This window comes from Cnephaeus nilssonii (assembly GCF_951640355.1).
Source record: "Cnephaeus nilssonii genome assembly, chromosome: 2".
Classification (NCBI taxonomy): domain Eukaryota; kingdom Metazoa; phylum Chordata; class Mammalia; order Chiroptera; family Vespertilionidae; genus Cnephaeus; species Cnephaeus nilssonii.
Window position 1 is genome coordinate 36,800,941 of NC_137073.1, and position 11,506 is coordinate 36,812,446.

Below are 11,506 nucleotides of genomic sequence, written 5' to 3' on the forward strand. Positions count from 1 at the left end.
GGACTGGCAGGTGTCTTAAAGAATTAAAAAAAAAATGATTTGGAAGGGATGTAGGTAGTACGGCTTTGTTTAAGCTCACAAATCAAACGTTATCCTTGAATGCTATTTCACATCAAATTAAATAAGAACAAAACTATGGCATTGTATATCTTTTTTTAAACAACATCAGCCTCAGAGATTCTGATATATGGTACCTTCCCTTTATTTCCTCCTTGAGTATCAATGGCATCAATCCCTAACAAAGAGTGGTAAGAAACAATAGCTACTACTTGGCTTCTGAGCAAAATTTTCTTTCAATGGTTTCCTCACATGATGCAGATGGAAACAACCAACTCATAAATTTTGTGATTTTTAGTGTAAACTATATAGCTTTAAAGAAAATGTATGAGTGCTTCATTCATTTTTCCTTTATGCCCACCATTGCACTAGGCATGGATCAATACAAAAGAAGTAAAATATCACACTAAAATTGATACATGCTCTAAAAATCTGACTACTTTGTCAACACTAGCACCATCATTTGTGAGCTTACAGGATGCCTTATCCATTGGACATACCTTAAACTAAGAAACCTATTTTATAGTCAAGGAGGTGTGACAATGAGCATGTAACCACAGAATTAATGGTTCTTACTCATTATTCAGAAACTAGAGACCTAGTGCATGAATTCGTGCACAGGTAGGGGGGGGGGGGTCTGGCCGGCCTGCCCTGATCAGGGCCAATCGGGCCAGGCTGGCCAGGGGAGGGAACATGGGAGGTTGGCCAGCCTGCCCCGCCCCTGATGGGGGGCGCGATCAGGGGTGGGGATGGCCAGGGGGAGGGACTGCAGGCAGTTGGAGGGCTGGCCCTGCCCCCGGTCGAACTTTGGTCGAACTCCCGGTGGAGGGGACAATTTGCATATTATCCTTTTATTATATAGGATAGCTAGCCTGATAGAACTGTGGAAAGGCACGTATTGAAGACCAGCTAAATTGCTCATATCAGATGCAGCACCTTGCATAGTTGGGTATACAGTATATGCATTGATATGCACTGCACCAATTACCTACATATATGGTATTGTGTCTCTAATAGAAAGACTACATGAGTACAGGAACCAAGGGGTCAAAACAGTGGTGGCACCCAGTAATCCATTTGTGGAATTTGGGCTTCCTGTCTCCAAACCTAGAGTCTACTGGGTTGTGGTCCAGATTCTCTAAAGAACATTTCTTTTAGGAGATACACTGTGTCCCACTGAACTGCAAACAGAACACCACCAGGCCACTTTGGGTTCCTGGTGCCAGTAGATCATTAGGCAAAGAATGGAGTTACTATAAATGTCCCCCAAGTCCTTGCCACACACACTACATAAATGGGAAAAACACCCAGTCAGCTGCATTCAATAACCTAGCTGCAATCACTTTAATGTAAAAATAGGGGGGGGGGGGTAGAGGGAAAAGGGGCAGGTTTATACAAAGAAAAACACAATGCATAATAATGTAATGGCTCTTAGAGATTACTTGAAACACTGGACAGAAATATGAGTAAGTATCTGGAGGAAAAAGTTCTGGGAATACAATGTCTTCAAGGAGGATTATAGGTTAGGGATCCAGCCAGTTATAAGGAGCAAAGACCTACTCAAGTGGATTATTGAAGAGTCATGGGAAAGTAGAAAGCAAAAACAATGGCAAACACAGCAAGGTCAAACCTCAAGGAATGGGACATTTCAGGGCGTGGAAGGTTATTCAGAATAGCACCTAGTCATTGGTAGCCCCTGCAGCAGGGACTATTCCTTTTGTGGGCTTTCCATTGCTGTGCTCAAACTTGTCTTGGAATTTAGAGTGGTGTCACAGTCATTCAAGGTGTCAGTTACTGTCTTATAAAAGATGAAGTTTCTTGAACTACTTATGAAGTAATAGTAAAAGTCATCATTATTCTGATAACATTTTGACAGCAAAAATGTCTCACATTTGACTTACTATAATAATTCCATTATTGTTATTATGAAACCTCCCTGGAAACATTATCCAAGCTCAAAATCTTATAACTTCTAGTATTGGAAAGAATGTCTGTTTGAAAATACTGCCATTCAAGTGGCAATGCATAATCAGGGTCCCCAGAGAAGCAATCACTTTGGTTTTGTGAAGCCGTTCATTGTTTTTAATAATTATTTTTATTAAAACCATTTTTGATCCCTAGCTGGTTTGGCTTAGTGGATAGAGTGTTGGCCTGCGGACTGAAAGGTCCCTGGTTCCATTCAGTTCAAGGGCACATGCCCAGGTTGTGGGCTCAGTCCCCAGTAAGGGGCGTGCAGGAGGCAGCCGATCAATGATTCTCTCTCATCATTGATATTTCTATCTCTCTCTCTCCTCTCCCTTCCTCTCTGAAATCAATAAAAATATATTTTAAAAATAAAACCATTTTTGAGGTATAATTCAAATACCCCACCATTCACGCAAAGTATGAAAGTCAATGATATTTAGTATGTTCACTGATGGTGCAACCATCATCACAATCAGTTGTAGAATATTCTCAAAAATAGCCATACCTAATAGCAGTCTCTTCCTATACCTCTCCAGCCCTGGGCAACCACTAATTTACTGTCTATTGACTTGCCTGTTCTGGACATTTCATGTGAATGGCATCACACAATAACTGATTTTTTTGTGACTGGTTTATTTCACTTAGCATATTTTCAAGATTCATTCATGTTGATGCATGTATCGGTACTTCATTCCTTTGTACCCAATAATATTTCATCCTGTGGACATATTACATTTTGTTTATTAATTTGATGAGTATTTGGGTTGTTTCTACCTTTTTACTATTATGGATTATACAGCTATAAACATTCATGTATAAGTTTTCATTTCTCTTGGATATATAGCTAAGAATGAGATTATTGGGACATATGGTAACTCTATGTTTAACAATTTAAATGCCAGGCTGTTTTCCAAAGTGTCTGCACTAGTCTTCATGTTTACCACTACAGTGTATTGAGGGTTCCAACTTCATATCCTTGCCAACACCTATTATCTGACTTTTTTATTATCGGCATCCTAGTGGGTATAAAGCGATATGTCATGGAAACCATTATGGACTTTACTTTGATTTTCCTCTTTTGCAGTTCCTCTGCCACAGACACACAATCACTAAGTAGTAGTATTGTTTGGTAATAACTAGAATCATTACAATTACTGCCATCAATAAGGAGAAGTAGGAGAAACGTATATCTATCAGAACAGGATGGTATCCAGGGAAACGTAACCCCCCTTTTCCTGAGGGTTAAGCTGAGCTGAGGAGAGATTCCCTCCCCAAAGCCTAACCCAGCGATTGGGGAACACAGATGCAAAGTCCTCCCGCATTCCTAGAGAGAACTCCGAAGCGCAGCCCAGTCCCGGAAGGCGGATGTTGACGCGCTTCCGGCTTCTGTGACTACACAAACAAACGCACAGCCTGGGTTTGGGGAAGCAGAGTGGTTGGGACCAATTTTCCGCTGCCTTTCGATTTCCCCAGTCATCTGCCTTTTGTATCCCAGCAACCCCAGAGTTCTCCGGGGTTCACGGTGAGACGTGGGTCCGACGGGGGAGGACAGGCAGGACCGAAGTGGATATGTACGTCGTTGTTGCGCGATCCGATCCCCCACCCCACCACCGCCCTGTGGAGGAGGGTCCACGTCCCTATCCCGCATCCCAGCCTCGGCGGTAGGAAGCGCCGCCATCTCCACAGCCCTGGATCTAAGCAGAAATTTTCGTTTCCGGTCTAGATGAGCTGTTTCTGGGACCGGGAAGAGACAGTCTCATCCTGGGTGTTCACCCCAATGGGTGGAGTGCAAAAATGACCCTAGTTTAATTTTGGGGCTTCCCACGGAAGCATTCCATGTGCTGTCCTTCTGATGAGAACTTTTTCCCCAGATTTCTTGGGACCCCAAGGTATGAAATGGGGAAGACCCTTGACACTACCGAGCTCCATGGGTGTTTTTTGTTGTTGTTTTAATGACAAGTTTAAGCCTCATAAGTGTTTGCAGATCATCTGCTCACCCCCAAAACCATTGCCGTTAATGGTGATTAAAGAGTGTTTGAAGCCTAGTGAAAAAAGTGATTTGGATGCAGTAGGAAAAGGTATACACTTCATTTCCTTTAAGTTTCTGAACTTTCTGAATTAAAAAAAAATCATTTCAGACATTAGTTTGGTTTTTCGGTTGTGGTAGCTGAGCTTGACTTGGTGCAGTGAGTAGTGAAAGGAGTTTGTGGCAGGGTAGTGGAAAGTGGGTTGGGCCATTAGATGACTAATTATCAGTTGTTCTGCCTGTCACTGATTACTAGGATGGTCTTGAACACCACCAAATCTCAATTTGGTACTAAGTAAAACAAACTGGATTATTTAGGAAATTCATTGATAGTGATTTAACTGAAAAATCCAACTAGGCCAAACCTAATGCCCCATCTCCATTTCCTGCAGTGTTACCAGAATAAAGAAAGATACTTTATTTTGTTGAGAGAGAAGGTCAAGGGGTAGGGGATCCCTTCCTTCCTTCTCCCCCCCCCCCCCCCCCCCCGCCCAAGAAAAACATACTTATGCAGGTCATATGCAATCAATAAATGAATTGTGGAGAATACACTGAAAGCAGATCATTGAAACCTTACTATTTGCTGGAGAAATAGGTTGGTTACACAGTGTAATCTACACTAATAAAAGAGAAACAGGCAAATTGACCACTCTGCTACACCCACCAGCTAATCAGGAGCGAGTATGCAAATTAACCCAACAAAGATGGCAGCGACCAGGGAGCTGGAGCGAGCAGGAGGCTTGGGTTTCCCCCAGCGATGGAGGAAGCCAAGCTTCCCTCCCGCCCTGGCCAGCCCTGGCCTCTGCTCAAGGCTACAAAGTTTCAATTATAGAAGATAAATAAATCCTAGATACCTGCTTCCAGCTGGCCCTGGCCTCCGATCAAGGAGGTGCTAGAAAAAAAAAAGAAAGAAAAAAAGGAGGGGCTGGGAGCCTGGATCGCGGGGGTGTGGCCAGCATGAAAACAGCCCTCAGCTCCTCACCCAGGCTGACCAAACTCCCATGGGGTGAGGGTCCCTGCTGGGGGGCTTGGCCAGCCTGCAAACAGCCAACAGCCCCTCACCCAGGCCAAGAGGGGAGGGCAGTTGTGGGTGATCAGGCCAGGATGGGACGGCAGCTGTGGGTGATCAGACTGATGGGGGGCGGGGCCATTGGGGGTAAGCAGACCAGCAGGGGGGCCAGTTAGGGGCGAGCAGGCTGTCAGTGGGTGTCAGTTGGAGGTGATCAGGACAGCGGGGGGGGGGGGGCAGTTTGGAGTGAGCAGGCCAGCAGGGGGGCAGGAGGGGGTGAGCAGGCCAGTGGAGAGGGAAGGTGGGGGCAAGCAGGCCAGCAGGGGGGGCAGTTGGGGATGAGCAAGCCAGCAGGGGAGGCAGTTGGGGGCGAGCACACTGGCACAGGGGGCAGTTGGGGGTGATCAGGCTGGCAGGGGGGCGCATTTGGGGGCAAGCAGGCCGGTGGCAGGGGACAGTTGGGGGTGAGCAGGCAGGCAGGCAGAGTGGTTAGGGTCAATCAATCAGGCAGTTAGGAGCCAGGAGTCCTGGATTGCAAGAGGGATGTCCGACAGCCGGTTTAGGCCCAATCCCTGTAAACCAGCAGTAGTACATCCTTCAAGGGGTCCCAGATTGGAGAGGGTGCAGGCCAGGCTGAGGGACACCCCCCTCCCCCGTGCACGAATTTTGTGCACCAGGCCTCTAGTCCTATATAATAAAGAGGTAATATGCAAATTGACCATCACTTCAACACACAAGATGGCTGCCCCCATGTGGACACAAGATGGCTGGCAGGGGAGGGCAGTTGTGGGCAATCAGGCCAGCAGGGAGGGCAGTTGGGAGGGACCAAGCCTGCAAGGGAGGGCAGTTGGGGGTGATCAGGCCTGTAGGTGAGGGCAGTTAGGGGTGACCGGGATAGCAGAGGAGGGCAGTTGGGGGCAACCAGGCCAGCAGGGGAGGGCAGTTGGGGGCGACCAGGCCTGCAGGGGCGTAGGCATCAATCAGGCTGGCAGGGGAGTGGTTAGGGGGTGATCAGGCTGGCAGGCAGAAGCGGTTAGGGGCAATCAAGCAGGCAGGCAGGCGAGCGGTTGGGAGCCAGCAGTCCTGGATTGGAGAGAGTGCAGGCTGGGGTGAGGGACACACACACACACCATGCACAAATTTCATGCACCGGGCCTCTAGTAGGAGATATGTAAGTAACTAACCCATTGCCACATTATTTATGTATTTTAAACCTGCTGCTATAGTATTTCTCTCATTCAGAAGTTTCATAAATAACCTGATAGTTGCAATGTAACAAAATCTGTTAATAAATGACATGCCCTTCTAAGTACTGAAATATCAGGCCCATAATGAATTTGTTGAACTGTCTACACATGGGCAGAAAATGTTGACATTTTATTCGAACAAATGTTTTTTAAATGTCTGTGGGTTGCAAGGAACAATGAAAGTGATTTAAAGGCAACGATGAAAGCAAAAGAGTATTTTTGAGGAGTAATCTAGTTGAAATAAGGTATGAAAGCATTAAAAATTAAGTTTCAGGGTAAGAGCTATCAAAATATTACATACCAAACTAATGATGTAGATAGTGATTCTAAAGTCAAGAGATGACTGGATGTTAGGATCATTCAAGAAATGTAAAATAAAACCCAGCCTTTCCACTGCTACTTGCCCAGAATGTGAGCAGGAAAACATCCAAGAGGACCTCTCCAGGTCAGAGAGGAGTGACTATGCTCCTGACCTCAGCCCTGCATCTTTGAGTTTCATGTCCTTGAAGTCCCTTCATTTTGATTCATACTGCCATTCTGGGGGGCTGGAGGGGAAGGGGCTCTAGGAATGTGTTATCTCCCCTTCCCCACCTTTAAAACTGTGACCAAGATGTCAAAAAACCAAGATTTCTTTTCCTCGATCTTCTTAAAATACCTGTCAGAATGGAATTTTCAGAAAATATATCACTAAAGATTAAGGGAAATAGAGTGACTAGATGGCAGTGTAACAGCATTGTTGGGGCCCTGGGCTTCAGGCTAGGGTTTGAGTACTGCACTACCTATATGTTATTTTAATCTTTCTCAGCTTCTCTTTTCATCTATAAAATAGGAATGATAATCCTATGTACTTTATTAGGTTTCCACGGGTATTAAATGATCTGAGTATGTAATGTGCCAAATAAACGTGGTACGCAGCTAACATAAATGGCCATTGTTCAGCATTTACCACGTTACAACCATTGGATTTAGTAAATTGGCTTCATGAGTACTTGTATCAGGAGTTAGCATCATAACAATTCAGTGTTATTTTTTTAATACTTCTTATTAAATTTTTCTACCTTATAGGTTTGCAAAACCAATCTCATAAAACATCTAGGACAGAAAAATATATATATATAATTGATTTTTTACAGAGAGGAAGGGAGAGGGAGAGAGAGTTAGAAACATCGATCAGCGGCCTCCCGCACACCCCCTACTGGGGATGTGCCCACAACCAAGGTACAATGCCCTTGACCGGAATCGAACCTGGGACCCTTGAGTCCGCAGGCTGATGCTCTATCCACTGAGCCAAACCGGGTAGGGCCTGTTGTCATTCTTAATGTTCCTTCCTGGCTCTTGACTTCTTTATTTTCCTAAACACAGAGTGGGTGGGCTAGAGAGGAGGTGGGACAGTTGGTGAAGAGCAGAGAACCTCCAAAGTCCCAAATACTCCCAGCATCAATTTGAGACGCCTGGAAGCTGCTAATGGCAAGCTGTATTAGATGCTGCAGGGGCAATTAGAGGGCACCAAACCATGGTCTTTGCCCCTTACTAGAGGGAAACCCTTTGAGGAAGACAGACTTGGAGATGACAACCAACTAAAATATAAGCAGAAAGAATAAAATGCTAAGAACCGGGCCTAGCCCTAGCTGTTTTGTCTCAGTGGATAGAGTGTCGGCCTGTGAAATGAAGGGTCCCAGGTTTGATTCCTGTTAGGGCACGTGCCTGGGTTGCGGGTTCGACCCCCCCAGTAGGGGGCATGCAAGAGGCAGCCAATCAATGATTCTCTCTTATCATTGATGTTTCTATCTCTCTCTACCTCTCCCTCTCTGAAATAAATAAAAATATATTTAAAAAATAAAAATGAAAAATAAATAAAAACCGGGCCTAGCCCTAGCTGGTTTGACTCAGTGAATAGAGCATCAGCCTGGGGACTAAAGGCTCTCATGTTTGATTCTGGTCAAGGACACATGCCTGGGCTGTGGGCTTGATCCCTAGTAGAGGGCATTCAGGAGGCAGCCAATCAATGATTCTCTCTCATCATTGATGTTTCTATCTCTCCCTCTCCCTTCCTCTCTGAAATCAATAAAAAATATGTTTTTAAAAACTGGGCCTAGGGAGAAAAAAAAACAAACAAAAACTGGGCCTAGGGAGAAAAAAACACACAAAACTGGGCCTAGAAAGGGAGTGGGTGGAAGGGCATTCCAGCCAAAGAGAACAACATGGTCAAAGGCAGGAGGCTTGTGGTGTGCTGTGGGAATGACAGAGTTCTCAAATGGAGTAGGTTGGGGACTAATGGGAAAAGGCTTTGACAGCTAGGAGTCAAAGGCTATTCAGGAGCACTTTAAACAGAGGCCTGGGATGGGAAGACTACTACAAAGATTTAGAAGTTTGCCTGGAAATAGGGAAGTGAGATGTGATTTTGCGAGAGGAAAGTCTTTTTTGTTTTTAAATGTAGGAAAGATATGACTGTTTATAAAGAGAAGGAATCTATGTCCATCGCTGCCACTCTCATTCTTCCTTCTTCAAAGACGGCAGGAGGACATTAGAGGAGACTGTGCTTAATTTATATCTCCTCCACTTCAGGAGTTTCACTTCTTGTTTTCTTTTCCTTCTGTATCTAAGGAACTAGTGTTCCTAGTATCATCAAAATTCACAGCCTACATGTTCCTCTGTCTCTGGAATCTGACCCCACCAAAGCATCTTCTGGTTTAAATATTCTCCTTCCCATTTAATCTTTCTCTTTATAAACATACTCATGTGTGTAGAGAAGAAGAGGGGAGCCTTGTTGCCACTGGGTGAGGGTGGAAGTTCAGGTTACCCACGTGGTCTCCACTGATACCAGCCTAGTGAGCCCACTCAGCCTTTGCTGATGGAAGTAGGAGTGGGGCCATCGTTTTTTCTGTGGTGTTGAACTGTAGTAGTGTGATTGTTGTCTAAAAGTTTTCTGTCCTGCTAGGTGGCCCCTTTCCTGAAGAATAAACCAAAATCCATTTTCCTCTACTTTTGGAATGTATTTTTAACCATAGAAGGTCCTCAACAGATATTTTTTTAGTACAATGATAAATGAATGAATGTAGATCAGGGTCTCTTTTTCCCATTTATATCTGGCTTTGAAAGGTCACAGAAATACAGTGTTAGAGGTGGACAGGCCCTTAGAGTCTATTTAATCCAACCACATCACCTTTCACATGAGAAAAACAAGGCCCAAGAGAAAGCAGGGACCTGCTCAAGTTCGGTTAATAGTAGGAGAGCCAGAGCTAGAAACCAACATTTAGTTTACAGTAAAAAACACATTCTCATCATAAAGCCTAATAATGCAGGCACTCGGGCAGGCTGAGTTTCTTTACTCTTCCTACTTAAGGGGTGCCTACCTTTTCCTGTGTTGAGATTAGTTTTTTAGTTCCAACTCTGCTAACAGGTTCGGTAATCTTGGATAAATTACTGAACTTTTCTGGATCTATTTTATAAGTGAATTCTTATCCTTGCTGCTCAGGTTTTGGGACTGCAGAAACCAGGCAAATAATCCTTCAAAGCCATAAGGACCCCCAACTAGAAACTCCTCTTTCCAAAGAAGAGAATTAATGTTGAAGAATGAGAGACAAGATTAGGAGAGAAAAAACTGTTCCATGACCCTAGAGGACAGGAACGATGCACCAACAATACATTTTCCACAACTGCTTCTGCCCTGGTTTGCTCAGAGGGCCTCAGAGGAAATCCTGGGAAGCTGTCATAAATTATTTAAGGGCATGCTCCAGGCTTCTCATTCCTGGACTAGGACTGGCTAGGGTCTCAGGATGGAAGGCAGTCTCTCAACCTCTTGCTCTTCTCTTAAGGGAGAGATATGGCTCCCTTTTTTGGTGAACACCTATGCCAACTGAAAGCCACGCTGAGAGGCTGGGAACATGCAAAGTCACCCCTCCTCTGAAAAGATGGTATGGGGAGGGAAGCTCAAGGAATTTGCTATCAGAATGGGAGAATTAGAAAGCTGTGAAAACATAGGTACAGACTTTCTTTTCTCTCATTGTAGTGGAAAGCACTCTCTAGATTAGGATTTAGGAGGCCTGAGGTTCCAGGCTCCATTTGAGAGTTACAGTCAAGTCATAATATCATTGTGCCTCCATTTCTTCATCTGTAAAATGGACTATCCTGCTCGTTTTCTCTGCAGCACTTTTGAAGATCAGATGACAATGCTTTGGAAATTTAAAGCACTATATAGAGTATAAATACTCATAGAGCTACATAAGGAAAGATACTCCACATGCTGCAGATAAGAGCTTAAGCTTCAGAGTTGGGCACATTAGGGTTTCAAACTTGACTCCAACTCTCAGTACCTATCTGACTACGGACAATTTATTAACTTTCTGAAGCTCAGATTGCTCAACTGTAAAATTGGGATGCACTCCTAAGCAGTTATTGTAAATATCTGATAAGTCATGTGTTATGGACTGAATTGTGTCAACCCCAAATTCATACATTGAAGTCCTAACACCCTGTGTGGCTGTATTTGGAGGCAGGGCCCTTAAGGAGGTTAATTAGGGTTAAATGAGGTCATAGGTAGGGCCCATGCACATGTGAGGACACAAGAAGAGGCAGCTGTTTGCAAACTGAGAGAGGCTCAGTAGGAACCAACTCTGCAGACACCTTGATTTCTGATTTACAGCCTCCAGAATAGTGAAAAAATCGATTTTATTGTTTCAGCTACCCAGTCTGTGGCATTTTGTTATGGCAGTCAGAGCAGACTAACACACTATGTAACGTACTTAGCACAAAAAAAAACATTATGAGGTGTACGATATATATAACTTTTTCTCTTAGAAATAAGATTATACTATTGTCCCAATGGTTTGTTAAGGTTGTATATCTAGACCTAGTGATGAGTTCATGCTAATCCAGTCATATTCTCTCTCCTGGTTGTCCTCATGACCAGTGATATTTGTAGTATTTCCAGCCAAGGTTAAAACAAAGCAGTTGCCATACTGCATCAAACTCATGATTTATCATGCTCATCATTTCGTCTGTCAGAGGTACCAAGGGACAGATGTGTTGTGAAGAGGAAAAATTGTCATTGACATCAATTCCAAAACACACAAGTTCCTCTATTTTGGTATTCACCCTTTAATTTCCCTAATGTTTTAGTCTGCTATTTTTTCTGTATCTCTGTAGGCATGTCATTAGTTTAACTACCCATGGGGCAAGAGTACTTGTTAGTTTTTCTCCTTA